The 16,886-nt window shown below is 39.9% G+C and overlaps 1 protein-coding gene and 1 pseudogene across 3 annotated transcripts in view; both read right to left on the minus strand.

Annotated features, from left to right (window-relative positions):
• SLC9A7 (solute carrier family 9, subfamily A (NHE7, cation proton antiporter 7), member 7) overlaps window positions 1–16,886 on the minus strand; it is a 137,842-nt gene that overhangs the window by 72,787 nt on the left and 48,169 nt on the right. The gene's annotated exons all lie outside the window — the stretch shown is intronic.
• The window catches only part of LOC105509491, a 15,758-nt pseudogene continuing 15,450 nt past the window's right edge, over window positions 16,579–16,886 (minus strand).

Genomic DNA, 16,886 nt, shown 5'->3' on the forward strand with positions numbered 1-16,886 from the left:
AAGAATGTAGTGAGAACATGCATATGTCAAAATCCTTTATAAACTGTCAAAAGCTGTACAAATGCTGCTTTTTATGGGCCCTTTAGAATTAGTTATTTTTCTTTGCATCATCTCTTGCTATAAAAATAGTGCATATTGGGGATGGAGGTTAGGAAGACAAGTGATATGTGGGCTGGAGCAAAATAGAAAAAAATCTCTCTAGAAAAGTAGCTACAGAACTCCATTTTTGAAGTTTTCCTGTCCAGCAGAGGCACAGGATATCATAACTTCCTTATTTGTCCCTCTAGCAGCTTCCCAGGTGCCTGTAAAATGAGTACTTCTACAGCAATTTTACAGTTATATAGGATTTTGACCAGAGGAAAATTTCAAGGGTAGGCATAATTGTCCTTGCATAAATGCTGATTTATTTAGAAGATTCTCCCAGGGATTTAGCAAAACACATAATGATAGTAATAAAACAGTATCATCATATAATGTATCATCATATAATGTATCATCATCAATCTTTGTGGCACTGTAGACTGGTAAACAGGCCAAAAACTAAACAAACTTACTCTATCAATTTTCTTTTAATAAGAATTAAAAGACTGCAAGGAAGACAGGTTTCATGGAGCTAGCAACCTCACTATTAAAAATTCCCATTAAAATGGGAAATAAGTATCTGCCACATCGGACACAAGCCACTGATTTTATTGCTCAATTTCTCCAATGCATTCAGGTCACTTAAAATCAGATGACCTGCATGGCATCATTAGGAAGAATTTTTCAGAATTGCTTGAGATTCAGCATTGGCACTGAACCATCCGAATGAGATATGAAGCCCACCACAAACAGAACCACAGGTCCTGCCTGCTTGTCCAAGGAAAATCCCTCCGCTTGTGTTTCCTACATACCTAAGGTATGTCTATACTTGCCCCACACTCATTTTATCCAGATCTCATGCCACTACAAAACGCCAATGTTGGAAGGGACAATACAAGTCCAATTATCCATCACATTTATCAAACACTCTGTCCAATGGCAGAGAGGTCTTACACTGTGGTATTCAGAGTCATCTTGGGGAACCAATTAAAGTACAGGTACCTACAGTCTCTCCTGTACCTTCTCATCCTGTAGGTCTAGGAGGTGTGTGAGGTATTTGGATTTAAAGAAGTTCCATATCTGATTTCAATGCAAGGTCAGAAATGAGAAAGAATGGTCTCTAAGCTTCTCACCATGGTATACAGCTCTTGTTTAAAAACAGACAGTGAGGGGGCTCACCATCTTCCAGGTCTGTCCTTTTTGCAGCAGGACAACACTGGCTCTCTAAACAGAGTCAAACTTTATTTCCCTGTAGCTTCTGCCCACTGGTCTCAGGCCTCTTTATTATGACCACTGAGAAGCCATACTTCTCCAAGCTCTGAATTCCCACCTCACCAGAATTTTCTAAGTGCCAGTTGTATGAATAAATCCAAATTGTACAAATACTCATTCTGTGAAAAATGAATGACCAAAATGTAAGATTTATACACTGAAAATTACAAAACACTGCTGAGAGAAATGAAATGACCCCAATAAATGGAGAAACATCTCATATTCATAAATTAGAAGACTCAATATAGCTAACATGACAATTCTCCCCAAATTGATCTACAGACTCAATGCAATTCCTATCAAAATTCCAGCAAATTTTTTGGCAGAAATTGACAAGCTGAGCCTAAAACATACATGGAAACGCAAAAGGACCAGAAGATCACAAGCTACCTTGAAAAATAAAAAAGCTGGGTAAATTTCACTTCTACATTTCAAAACTCACTACAAAGATAGTGTGGTAGTGGTATACGGATAGACACATAGCTCAATGGAACAAAACTGGGAGTCCAAAAATAAAATGGTATGTTTATGGTTAATTGATTTTCAATAAAGATGATAATGCAATTCAATTGAGGAAAGGACAATCTTTTCAACAAATGGTGCTGGCACAATTGGATATCTACATGCATAAAGATGAACTTAGACTCCGACCTCATACTATACATAAAAATTAATTCAAAATGAGTCAAAGGCCTAAAACTACGAGCTTAAAATTACACGACCTTTAGAAAAAAAAGCCTAGGGGAAAAAAATCTGTGAGACCTTAGGTTAGGCAAATTTTTCATTGATATGATACGAAAAGCACAAACAATAAAATTAAAAAGTGATAATTTAAATTTTATCAAAATTCAAAACTTTTGTGCTTCAAAAGATGTTATTTGGGAAGCCAAGGTGGGAGGATCACTTGAGGCCAGGAGTTCAAGACCAGCCTAGACAACATAGTAAGACTTCATCTCCACAAAAAAATGGCAACATGGATGGAGCTGGAGGCCACTATCCTAAGCGAATTAAGGCAGGAACAGAAGAACAAATACCACATGTTCACACTTATAATTGGGAAATAAACATTGAACACAGATGGACATAAACATGAGAATAATAGATATGATGGACTACTTGGGCAGAAAGATGGGGAGTGGGTTGAAAAACTACCTATTGTGTACTATGCTCACTACCTGGGTGCAATATACCCATGTAACAAACCTGCACATGTACCTTCTGTATCTAAAATAAAAGTCGAAATTAAAAAAAAAAGAAGACTGAGGTGGGAGGATCACTTGAGCCCAGAAGTTTGAGGTTACAATGAGCTATGATCACACCACTGCACTCCAGCCTGTGTAACAGAGCAAGAACCTGTCTCTTAAAAAAAGAGAAAAAAAAAGACATTATTAAGAAAATGATGGGGAAAAACTGCAGACACATATTTGATAAAGAAATTGTATTTAGGATATATAAATATATAACTCCATAATAAGAAGATAATTCAATTTTAAAATGGGCAAAATATTAGTATAGACATTTCACCAAAATAAATTATGAATGACTAATAAGCACACGAAAAGATGGTCAACACTATAGATCATTCAGGAAATGCAGATTAAAACCATAATGAAATACCATTTCATACCCACTAGAATGGCAATAATCAGAAATACAGATACTAACATATGTTGGAGAGCATGTGGCAAACCTAACCCTCATACATTGTTGGTGGGAATGTATAATTGTGCAGCCACTTTGGAAAACGGTTTGCAGTTTCTTAGAAAGTTAAAACCAAACTTACCATACAACTCAGCAATTTATACTCTACCCTAGACTAGAATTGAAAACAGATGTCCACACAAAGATTTTCGGACAAATGTTCATACTAGCATTATTCGTAACAGCCAAAAAATGAAAACAACCCAAATGTCCATCAACTGATGAATGGATAAACAAAATGTGGTCTATCCATACAGCAGAAAAAGGAATGAACTTGATACATGCTACAACACGGATGAACCTAAAAGATACTACACTAAGCATACATGCTCAGTCAAAGCCAGTCACAAAAATGCCACATATTGTAAAATTCCATTTCTATGAAGTGTCTAGGACAGGTATATCTACAGAGATGGAAAGTAGATTCATGGTGGCCAAGGGCTAACGCATGAAGGATCCTATTGGGATGATTAAAATGGTCTGAAACTGAATTATCATGGTCACACAACGTAGTGATTTTACCAAAAATCACTGAAATTGTACACATGAGTGCATTTTATGATATGTAAATTATGTCAATGAAGTTTTTTTTTAAAAAAAAAAGAGCAAATGAGAAAATGAATCTAGAGATCGCATGTGCGATCCCTTTCCAGTACCAGTGTTCCATACTTTTCCATTAAGTCTCTCTCAAAGTGAGAACTGAACCGATGTAAGACCAGCAAACAATATATTTTGTAATGCAAGGGCTACACACATGACCACCTATATGCAGATCAAATATGTAACACAAACGTAAATCCTTCAGGACCTTGGAAGAAACACAGGGGAATATACAATGACTCTCAGTAAGTGATAGCAGGTTAACTATATAGGTGGTATATTTAAATGCAACTTTACTATTATTTTTTCCAATGGGAAACACAGCCTAAATGCCACTTCCTCCAAGAGGCCCTCCCTGACTCCCTAAGCTAGCCTAGGTTCCAAGGCTTTGTAGTCCCACTGCACTATGTGCTTCCTCTTTTGTAAACACGCCACACTTTGTTATAAGCATTTGGACAGTTGGTCTGCCAAGCTGGTCCAACTGTCAGCTCCATGGGAGGTGGGGTGTCAGGGGATCTGTTGAATTCCCCTCTGTATCCTTAGCACATGGAAGTGCCTGGCATACTAGGTACTCAAAAAATATTTGCTGGTTGGCAATCAGATAGAGGCTGAATTACACTCAAACATATATATTAAGAGTACCCACAATGAAATATGTAACAAAAGTTGGTATCACACGTTGGACATGAGAAAACATTTCTGACTTTAGAAAAATTTCTTTGAATCTCATTTCTCCAACTTTATTTTTTTACTTTTACTTTAATTTCCTTCCTCCCTTCCTCCCTTCCTCCCTTCCTCCCTTCCTCTCTTTCTCTCTTTCTCTCTTTCTTTCTTTCTTTCGAGACAGGGTCTCGCTCTCTTGCCCAAACTCGAGTGCAGTGGCACAATCTCGGCTCACTGCAACCTCCACCTCCTGGGTTCAAGCAATTCTCCTGCCTCAGCCTCTTGAGTAGCTGGGATTACAGGTGCCTGCCACCACACCTGGCTAATTGTTGTATTTTTAGTAGAGACAGGGTTTCTCCAAGTTGGCCAGAGTGGTCTCAAACTCCTGACCTCAGGTCATCTGCCTGCCTCAGCCTCCCAAAGTGCTGGGATTACAGACGTGAGCCACTGTGCCCGGTCTCTCCAACTTTAAAATAAAGAAAATGTTAGCTGGACCACAAACCTAAAATATTCTTAAAGCACAGATGTCCTTAAATGAAAGCCCCCTTCCCACTCCCCAGCCCTGAAAAAGTACGCAGGTTTAGCGTTACAATACATGAAAGCTTCTACCAACCAAGTGCTTAGGAGCAACCAAAAAATAAATCAATAATTCTATCCTGTGAAAGTGATTAGATATCATAACCCTGGTTTAGCTTATTAAACATAGCTCATAATCACTGTTTTCTTCCTTCCTTCCTCATTTATTTGTATATTGATGAATTAATATTTCTTCATGCATGCATTCAAAAAATATTTGGATACCCACTATGTGTCAGGCCCTATGGTAGAAACTGGACATATGGTAGTGAAACATATATTCTGCTGTCATGGAGTTTACAATCCGAAAGAGTAGATCAACAAAAACAATAGTGAGTGCTAGCATCATGTGCCAGACACTGTTCTAAGCATCTTAGGCATATTAACTGAGTTAATACTGACAAGAATCCTTTGAGAAAGGTACTATGATTATTCTTATTACATTGCTGAAGAAACTGAGGCAGAAAGAGAAGCAGGATTTTGTCCAAGGTTACACATAGGTCACATGCAAATGGAGAGCCTGAGATTCAATCCCAGGTTGTCTGACTCCAGAGTCCCAAGACTGGTCATGGCCAATGTGCCAATCCACCCCACCTGTCTTTCACCTGGACTTCTTCAGTAACATCCTAACTGCTCATGTCGATGGAGTTGGCCGTGGGAGATGATAAACAGGGAGGAATTAATGATGACTACCAGGTTCCCAGCTGAAGCAATTTGGGATAAGAAGGTGACTTTTATTGAAATTATGACACATAAAATGCTATATAACAAAAACCAATACAATTTTGAAAATGGTCAAAGGATACAAAGTTTCAGTTAGATAGGAGGAATAAGTTCAAGAGATCTATTGGACAACATAATAACTACAGTTAATAAAATGTGTTGTATTTTCAAAAATTGCTAACAAAGTAGCTTTTAAGGGTTCTCACCACAAACAAGTGAAAAGTACGTGAGGTAATGCATAGGCTAATTAGCTCGAGTTAGTCATTCCACAGTGTACAGGCCTTTCAAAACATGTCGTACATGATAAATACATAACAATTTTTGTTAATTAAAAATATTAAAGTACATGGGACATAAATATATCATAATAAAAATTTGTCATTTATGGACTGGTTGTTCTCTCTCCCAAGCCTGGGAACCCCTACTGGATATGGACACCCAGCCTGCGCCTTGACTTACACTCTGGAATAGTTTAGCTATTACCATGGATTTATATTCCAGTGCCTTAACACCTTTGTAGTGCTGAGATGTGATCTTTTAAGTATTAAGAATTAACATATTACCTTTTGAATAATTTCTTGGGGAAAAGGATTTGCATACTTTTTTTTTCACTCCACTTTGTTGGACAGTAGGTAGAGATTCATACTTAAAAGGGCTCAGAATCTGGAGTGTGGGGGAGAGGTACCTACTGATAACTCTTGACAATACAATAGAAAATCTGTGACTCACCAACCTGGGACTAGTGCTGCTCTGACAGAGGCTGAGTTTAATTAAAGAAATAACCTGAGTCTATAGCTCTTCCAGACAAAAGTTCTATCTCATCCCCTTAGAAAAAGACACTAGAAGAGTGAAATTCAAGCCCATCAGCCAAGAGTCTGACCTCCAATCCAATGCCCCTCTTCTTCAACAGCTGAAATTCCAAATATTTAACTCAAACCAAGATGGAACAAGTTCATGTGATTCAAAATACACCATCAGTTTTAAGTAGTTTCCTCATATACAGAATGTCACAGCTAGTAATAAGATGGGGAAAAGATTTTAGGTCTTATATACTACTTGAGAAAACGAGACATGGAAAATGTAGTTATACTGTGCCATGAAGCTCTTGGGTGAGACACCAGGAAGAACTTGCCATTGTTGCTGTGCTGCACAGCATTTCTCTATGGGGAACCACATACTTTCTTTTGATAGTATTTGCAAAAAGAACATGCCCATTCTAATGTCGAATGGAAGAGGTGCTCATTGAAAACTAGAACCAAGGAGGAAGACTTGGGCTTGACAACTGAACCTTTTACTAAGTTCAATATGGTATCCCAGTCAGTGTAGGTTGATTACACTTGCCTCATTCTAGCTGGGGCCTGTGTTGGCTGAACAGTCCCAGGACCTGGAGGGATTAGTGCTGCCTATTCCAGGACTACAGTCTCAAGAAGTCAATTGTTGCCACATACCTAAGCCATACTCTACTAACTCTGCCACTCATAAATAAGACATTGTGATTGCTACCCATCTGGCTCCTTTATCTCCCAACTACTTCAAAATTTTGGTAGAGAATTTAGAGTATCACTAATTAGACCCCTCAAGTCCCAACAATATGGAGGGGCACCCATACATACTCTTAAACGCATTTTCTTTTTTTTTTATTATTATTATTATACTTTAAGTTCTAGGGTACATGTGCACAATGTACAGGTTTGTTACATATGTATACATGTGCCATGTTGGTGTGCTGCACCCATTAACTCATCATTTACATTAGGTATATCTCCTAATGCTATCCCTCCCCCCTCCCTCCACCCCACAACAGGCCCCAGTGTGTGATGTTCCCCTTCCTGCGTCCAAGTGTTCTCACTGTTCAACTCCCACCTATGAGTGAGAACGTGCGGTGTTTGGTTTTCTGTTCTTGCGATAGTTTGCTCAGAATGACGGTTGCCAGTTGCATCCATGTCCCTACAAAGGACATGAACTCATCCTTTTTTATAGCTGCATAGTATTCCATGGTGTATATGTGCCACATTTTCTTAATCCAATCTGTCATTGATGGACATTTGGGTTGGTTCCAAGTCTTTGGTATTGTGAACAGTGCACAATAAACACACGTGTCCATGTGTCTTTAGAGCAGTATGATTTGTAATCCTTTGGGTATATACCCAGTAATGGGATGGCTGGGTCAAATGGTATTTCTAGTTCTAGATCTTTGAGGAATCGCCACACTGTCTTCCACAATGGTTGAACTAGTTTACACTCCCACCAACAATGTAAAAGTGTTCCTATTTCTCCATATCCTCTCCAGCACCTGTTGTTTCCTGATTTTTTTAATGATCGCCATCCTAACTGGTGTGAGATGGTATCTCATTGTGGTTTTCATTTGCATTCTTCTGATGGCCAGTGATGATGAGCATTTTTTCATGTGTCTGTTGGCTGCATCCATGTCTTCTTTTGAGAAGTGTCTGTTCATATCCTTCACCCACTTTTTGATGGGGTTGTTTGTTTTTTCTTGTAAATTTGTTTGAGCTCTTTGTAGGTTCTGGATATTAGCCCTTTGTCAGATGAGACTGCAAAAACTTTCTCCAATTCTGTAGGTTGCCTGTTCACTCTGATGGTAGCTTCTTTTGCTGTGCAGAAGGTCTTTAGTTTAATTAGATCCCATTTGTCAATTCTGGCTTTTGTTGCCATTGCTTTTGGTATTTTAGACATGAAGTCCTTGCCCATGCCTATGTCCTGAATGGTATTGCCTAGGTTTTCTTCTAGGGTTTTTATGGTTTTAGGTCTAACATTTAAGTCTCTAATTAAACATATTTTCTTTAAAATGCTTCTAAAATAAAATTCACAGGCCGTGCACAGTGGCTCATACCTACAATCTCAACACTTTGGGAGGCTGAGGTGGGAGGATTGCTCGAACCCAGTAGTTTTAGAACAGCCTGGGCAACATAGTGAGACTTTGTCTCTACAAAAAAATGTTAAAATTACCCAGGCATGGTGGCATGCGCCTGTGGTCCCAGCTACTTGGGAGGCTGAGACGGGAGGATCACTTGAACCCAGGAGTTCAAAGCTTCAGTGAGCCATGATTGCACCACCGCACTCCAGCCTGAGTGATGAGACCTTGTCTCAAAAAAAAAAAAAAAATCACAGATATATTTGAACAGAAAATAATGGGAGTGCAGCAGATGCCGAGGTTAGGTCCAAGGCCCTTTGGAATTATAATATAAGCTTTCTGTTTTAAATCAGTTGTATGAATATTTGTTTCTGTCTCATACTCTGACATTTCCCAAAATTAAGGACAGTGTGCCTGTGGCTGAGGGATCATTTAACACATTTTTATTGCTGTTTTTGTCTATTTCTCACTTTAATTAAACTTATTAATCAAATCCAAGTCAGTTGCCTAAGGACTGGACTAAAAAGGTTGCTACAGTAGATGATCACAAACTTTCCTGACCTGCTTGTCACTCTTTAGAGACCCAGATCAAGATTTTCAGCTAAACATCAGCTACACTTTGAAACACATTAATCAGTCTTTCCTCTGAGCCTCTGCCTGGAACTCTCTTTCCACTTTCTCCTCCATAACTATCTTCACCAGCTTAACTCTTAACCATTCTTTAAGTCACAATGTACACATCACTTGTAAGAGGGTCCTCACCAGAACTCAATCATGCAGGTACACTGATCTTGGACTTCTAGCCACCAGAACTGTGAGGAAATAAATTTCTCTTGTTTAAGCCGCCAAGTCTATGGTATTTTGTTATGGCAGCCCAAGTTGACTAATACACCATCTTTTTGGGAAACTGCACATAGCTTCTCTAGAACATCAATAATATCCCTATTGCTAACTCAGATCTCACCTCCCTTTACAGATGAGAAGTTAAGGTACCATTGCTCTAACACGGGGTCCATAACCCTTATTCCAAAGATGTTTTTAGGTTTCTTTTTCCCTTTTCCCACACCACCATCAAAATGAACTTTTTTGATCTTCCAAAGGAGACTTCTGACATATAACCTCCCAACATGAACTCCACTTTTATAGACGGTATTATCCTAAGGCACTAACCAAGAAACTATTTAACTTTAGTTCTCCCTGATTAAAACTGATGGGGCCAGATGGAAGATTAATTTTCACTAATGCTCTTAAAACATCACATACTTCGGGGAGGTGCTGAAAATATATTGCATTTAGAAGTTTTATCATAGGCACATGAGATATAATTTTTACTTAGATGACCAACACAACAATTCTTTAAAAGGGGGATGAAAATTTGGTTCAAATTAATTACCAAATAAACTAGTAAGATTACTATAAGAAGGTTACAAAGCATCCCCTTAAAAGCCCTTATTATGGGCTGGGCGTGGGGGCTCACGCCTGTAATCCCAGCACTTTGGGAGGTCTAGGCGGATGGATTACAAGGTCAGGAGTTTGAGACCAGCTTGGCCAGCATGGTGAAACCCTGTCTCCACTAAAAATACAAAAAATTAGCCGGGCATGGTGGTGCATGCCTGTAGTCCCAGCTACTCAGGAGGCTGAGGCAGGAGAATTGCTTGAACCCAGCAGGTGGAGGTTGCAGTGAGCCGAGATCACGCCACTGCATTCCAGCCTGGGCGACAGAGCGAGACTCTGTCTCAAAAACAAACAAACAAATAAAAAGAAAATCCTTATTATGAAATATATCAGCTACATGAAGGACTAGATATAGTACACTTCAGGGGCAAAGTATATCATAATTGGGAAGGAATACATGGGGGTAGTGGTTCAAAGGCACAGGTAATTTTCTGTTCCTCAAGCTGGGCAGTGAGTATGGAGATGGTTATTTCATTTTTTTCTGCATATAAGCTACATATACTATTTTGTATATTTAATATATTTTACAAGAATTTATCAGGATAAAAATGGTCTACTGGACATCTACTGGAGTCCACCACTCAGCTTAATCAACAGCACATTACCAAGAGAGCTAAACATCCTTGGTATCCCTTCCCACCCAAGTCCCTCGCTTCCCATACCCTGTTCTCTGGACACTGTTAGTCTGAATTTGGTGTTTATTGTGCCCTTATAGTATTACAGATATATGTTGTTTAACTTTGCATGTTTTGAATTATATATGGTACGGTTTATTATGTAACCTGCCTTTTTTCTCCCCACAATACATTTGTGAGAGTCAACCAGCTTGACACATGGTTCTGGTTCATGTGGTCTCACTGCTGTGCAGTATTTCAGCATATGGATATATTTTCTTTCCGCCTCTCTGTGGCACTTTCTGGATAATTTATTCAGATCCATTGTTCAGTTCACCAGTTCTCTTTTCAGTTCTTTTTTTTTGTTTGTTTTTTTGTTTTTTTTTTTGAGACGGAGTCTTGCTCTGTCGCCCAAGCTGGAATTCAGTGGCCGGATCTCAGCTCACTGCAAGCTCTGCCTCCCGGGTTTACGCCATTCTCCTGCCTCAGCCTCCGGAGTAGCTGGGACTACAGGCGCCCGCCACCTCGCCCGGCTAGTTTTTTGTATTTTTAGTAGAGACGGGGTTTCACCGTGTTAGCCAGGATGGTCTCGATCTCCTGACCTGGTGATCCGCCCGTCTCGGCCTCCCAAAGTGCTGGGATTACAGGCTTGAGCCACCGCGCCCGGCCTCTCTTTTCAGTTCTGTTTTTAAAAATATAATTTCAACTTTTATTTTAAATACAGGGGGTACATGTACAGGTTTGTTACATAGGTATACTTGCATAATGCTGAGGTTTGGAGTATGGATCCTGTCACTCAGGCAGTGAACATAGTACCCAACAGGTAATTTTTCAACCCATATCCCCCCCCATAGTCCCCAGTGTCTATTGCTCCCATATTTATGTCCATGTGTACTAATACTTAGCTCCCTGTTACAGGTGAGAACATGCAGTAGTTGGTTTTCTGTTCCTGTGTTAATTTGCTTAGGATTATGGCCTCCAGCTACTTCCATGTTGCCGCAAAGAATGTAATCTTGTTCTTTTTTATGGCTATGTAGTATTCCCCGGGGCATATGTGCCACATTTTCTTTATCCAATCCACTGTTGATGGGCACCTAGGTTGATTCCATGCCTTCGTTATTGTGAATAGTGCTGCAATGAACATATGAATGCATGTGTCTTTATAACAGAACAATTTATATTCCTTTGGATATATACCCAGTAGTGGGATTGCCGGGTCAAATGGTAGTTCTAAGTTCCTTGAGAAATCTTCAAACTACTTCCCACAGTGGCTGAACTAATTTACATTCCTATCAACAGTGTATATGTGTTCCCCTTTTCTGTGCAGCCTCGCCAGCATCTGTTATTATTTGACTATTTAATAGCAGCCATTCTGACTGGTATGGGAAGGTATTGCACTGTGGTTTTGATTTGCATTGCTCAAATGATTAGTGATAATCAACATTTTTTCATATGCTTGTTGACCACTTGTATGTCTGCTTTTGAAAAGTGTCTGTTCCATTGTCCATTTTTTAATGGGATTATTTGTTTTTTGCTTGTTGATTTAAGTTCCTTATAGATTCTGGAAATTTGTCAGATGCACAGTTTTCAAATATTTTCTCCCATTCTGTAGATTGTTTACTCTGTTAATAGTTTCTTTTGCTGTGCAGAAGCTCTTTAATTAGGTCCCACTTGCCTACTTTTGGTTTTTTTGCAATTACTTTTGAGGACTTAGCTAGAAAATTCTATGCCAAGTCTGATGTCAGGAAGGGTACTTTCTAGGTTTTCTCCTAGGATTTGCATAGTTTGAAGTCTTACATTTAAATCTGGTAGTCTAGTGGTTAGGATTCAGTGCTGTCTTTTCAGTTCTTTATCCTGAGTTTGTAATTTCAATGAATATATTGCATTTCCTGGAACTTGATTTGGTTCTTTCTCCAACATGTTTGACTTTCTGTTTGTTAGCAGAATCTGAACTAAGAGTTGAATATATTTACAACCCTCAGCTCTGTAGTCTGGCTGTTGCTCACTTATTCCAATCTACATCATGGGATAGGTGACACCACATTATTATAAAAGGCCTAAACGTCTCCTCCAAAGGGTACCAACTAAATAAACTGTTGTCCACTCACATAATGGAGTCTATAGCCATTATATTAAAAAGAATGCAGCCACTCTACATACATCCTATGCATTAGGTGGAAAAAAGCAAAATGAAAAACAAGTTGCATAACATGTTACCTTTTCAGGGGAGATAAAAATCTATCTCAGGTTTAAAATGTATCATAATTCCATGGAAGGGCATTTGCAAGAAAATGTAACAGTGGCTGTCTCTAAGGAGAGGACTTGTGTGGCTGAGGGTCAGAGGAAAGATAGAACTTAACTTTCACTGTTGATCTATTTGCATTTTACAACATGTACAATATATATTTCCTATTAAAAATGAAAATGACAGTTAAATACTAAAGTAAGCCATGCCTTTCCTACTTCTCCATTCTTGGCGCACGCTGTCCACTCTGTCAGGTATGTCTCCTGGGCCCCACCCTTCCTACCCTGTCTACTTGATCATTTCCTATTCACCCTGCAGACCACCTGTGTCACAAATCAATCACTCTTTCCCCTGTGCTGTCGTTGCCTATACAACTGTTACTGCATGTCCTCCTCATGAGACTACAAGCTCCACTGAACCCAGCACAATGTCTGGAATGTGATCGTCACTCAACAGATGTTTGCTGAAAGAATAAAATAATGAAAATCAAAAACTGTAATCTGAGCACAAATAATAGTAACAGATTATATACACATAAAGTGTCAATTCTCTTAATTGTGGACATAATGCTTTTTTTCCCCCTGCAATTTATGTCTAAGTTTTGGCAGGCAACAAAACAGTATCTGGAAAGATTAGAGTTTTGTGTTTTTGTTGCAATTTCCTGAGTCATGAAATTGGTGTCTGGGACACAAGGAATGCTTCATATCACATACCCAGCAATATCCTTTATGCATTTACAAGGACAGAATAAAATGTAATTATATACTGGTTTTAATTCAGCCTAGCTCTAAACTATGTCATTTTTAATAGGCTGCTTAATAAATTTATTTTAAAACAGAACACGGAGTGGAGTATCTAGAATAGGAAATCTGTTATTCATCCTCCTAAGACTTGTACCCAACAGGTGGACCCTATATTTCAGGAGGGAAGGACTCTGTGCTGAGTGCTAAGGAGACATGGGCCTGGCCAGGACACAGTATCTTTCCTCTTGAGACACACACAAACGCACACACACACAACTGTCTTACCTGCCAACACACAACTGACAATAAAGCCAACCAGGCTGTAACAACCACCACAAAAGAGAGGCATAAAAAGGTGACATAGCAGACAACAGAATGAATAAGTCTTTCAGATGAAAAAGTTGTTGAGGAAAAGTTCACAGAAAAGGTGACTTCACAGTTGGGCCTTTCCAGATGAGTCAGACTTGTACAGAGGAAAGAGGAGGCGTGAACTATATTTCAGAGGAAGCCCTTGGTATGAGGTAGGAAAGTGCACATCAGATACAGTGGCATGGGCTGGAACTAGCCCACGCAGGGGAGAAAGGGGAAGGTTGGAGAGACCAAGTGTCAAGCAGTGAGGATGGCACAAGGAAGATGGCCAGCCATTCCTTTAAGCCAAGCTCATGAGATGAGACTTTATCACACAGGAAACAGAAGCCACAAAGACTTCTGGACTAAAAAGGGGTACAATCTGGGAAAGACTTTCAGAAGATACCATAGCAGTACACAGAATTAACTGCAGGAGAAAGAGGCTACAAGTACAAGAGCTTTATCAAGCTTTCCTGGAAGCATCATATCTCCCAGGGAAAAAAAATTAAAATCACACCTCCAATTAAGAAGATCTTAGCTGAGTGTGGTGGCTCATGCCTGTAATTCCAGCACTTTGGAAGGCTGAGGTGGGAGGATTGCTTGAGTCCAGGAGTTTGAGACCAGCTGGGCAACACAGGGAGACCCCACATCTACACAAAAAATTTAAAAAATTAGGCAGGAGGATTGCTTGAGCTCAGGAGTTTGAGCCTAGCCTGGGCAACACAGTGAGATGTTCTCTCTACAAAAAAAATTTAAAAATCAGCTGAGTGCAGTGGCATGCACCTATAGTCCCATCTACTAGGGAGGCTGAGGCAGGAGGATCACTTGAGCCCAGGAGTTCGAGGCTGCAGTGAACTATGATTGTGCCACTGCACTCCAGCCTGGATGACAGAGCGAGACAGTGAGACCCTGTCTCAAAAAGAAAAAAAGAGAAGGTTATCCCATATTCCTCTACCTCTTTATTTTACTGAAGTGCTGGTTACGTTTCAGGTTCACACAAATAGATCCCAAAATGCTCCAAAAAGTTTTCCACCCAAATCTACAGATTAAGAGAGATTTGTGAGACACAGAGACATGTCAACCAAATGCTGTTGGAGGGCGCTTACTTACATCATAAATGAAGCTTAAAAAAAATCAGCTGGGGAAATGTGAACTCACTGGATATTTGACAAATATCACAAAATTACTATGGTTTTTAAAGAGGGATAAGGTATTGTGGCTATATTTTTACAAGATTCCTTGTCTTTCAGAGATAAATACTGAAATATTTACAAATATCAGGTTGGTGCAAAATTGCGGCTTTTGCCATTGAAAGTAATTGCAAAAGCCACAATTACTTTTGCACCAACCTAATAAATGACATGACATCTAGAATTTGTGTCAAAATCATCTTGAGGTAGCTGGAAGATATAGATGTAGTAAGACGGATCATGAGCTGGTAATTAACAAAACATGGTAGTGGGTACATGGGATTTGGTTTATTATACTATTGTCTCTACTATGTTTGAAACCTTCCATAATAAGAGGTTATATTTTAAAAGTCACTCACCCAGCAGGAACTTTAAAGGAGTGGTTCAAGCAACTATAGGTTGAGCACAGAGCTCTCTCATGGTGATCCAGAACCTACATCTAAACCTCTGCTTGCCATCTCCCTGACACCTCTAACTCAACAGATCCAAGAGTAAGTCTCCCCCCTCCCCATCAGTGTTGTTTCTTCTCTGCATTCCCTGTCCCTGTGAGAACCAGATACCTGGGAGTAATCCTTATGTCATTCACCTGCACTGGAGGCATCTAGGTTCTGCCCAGGGGCAGCCATTCTTCTCAGGTGAACTTTTTATTTTTTCTTTCTTTTATTCTCCATGATCTCAGCTCACTACCACCTCCACCTCCCTGGTTCAAGCAATTCTCCTGCCTCTGCCTCCCAAGTAGCTGGGACTACAGGCGCACACCACCACACCTGGCTAATTTTTGTATTTTTAGTAGAGGTGGGGTTTCGCCATGTTGTCCAGGCTGGTCTCGAACTTCTGGCCTCAGGTGTTCTGCCTGCCTCAGCCTCCCAAATTGCTGGGATTACAGCCGTGAGCCACTGCGCCCAGCCTCAGGTAAACTTTTTCTTTGACAGCTTCTTTGTTTCCCTGCATCCATCTCACACTCCTCACTACTTTACCTGAAAACCACTGCAAGGATAGTCATTCTAAAAGAAACACCTCTGCTGGCTTAAAGGCTTCCAATGGCTCCTCGCCAGCTAGAGGACAAAAGCCCAACTCTTCAGCAAAGCAAGATCTGTTGATCCGATCTCTTTGTGTTTATAAGGTAATGAGATTTCCCTGATACCATCTTGGTGAATTCAGTTCTTGCAAAGGACATGAAATTCATTTTAGAACTAATTAAGGGTCTGACTAGTAAGTGGCACAGCCAGGAGGCATGTGACATCCACAGTGACAGTAGGAGATCACTTGAGGCAAGGTGGCCAGGCAGCCCTTACCAAAAAGCCAGTGTCACTAGCCAGCATCCTCTCAATTCTGTATTTATGCCAAGGTCTACTTGGCCGCCCTCTCAGGAGAGGGAGCCCAAGGTTCACATATTCATGGCAGCTGCCTGACTACATGGGTAAAATTTGGCCACAAAACAGAAGTTTTCTCTGTGAGACTAAATGACCTAGTTAAGGCTCAAACTCAAATGCAATCAACTGGCCTCCTCCTTAATATCAGAGTGACAGCATCTAAGCAAAAGAATCAAAAGAGATATTGACCATAAAAAGAGGAGAAATTGAGCTAGGTGTGGTGACATGTGCCTTTATTTATTTGCTTGCTTGTTTGTTTGTTTGAGACAAGAGTCTCTGTCGCCCAGGCTGTAATGCAGTGGCGTGATCTCAGCTCACTGCGACCTCCGCCTCTTGGGTTCAAGTAATTCTCCTGTCTCAGCCTCCCAAGTAGCTGGGACTACAGGTGCACACCACCACGCCCAGCTAATCTTTGTATTTTTAGTAGAGA

This window comes from Colobus angolensis, unplaced genomic scaffold (assembly GCF_000951035.1).
Source record: "Colobus angolensis palliatus isolate OR3802 unplaced genomic scaffold, Cang.pa_1.0 Scaffold176, whole genome shotgun sequence".
NCBI classification, from domain to species: Eukaryota; Metazoa; Chordata; class Mammalia; order Primates; family Cercopithecidae; genus Colobus; species Colobus angolensis.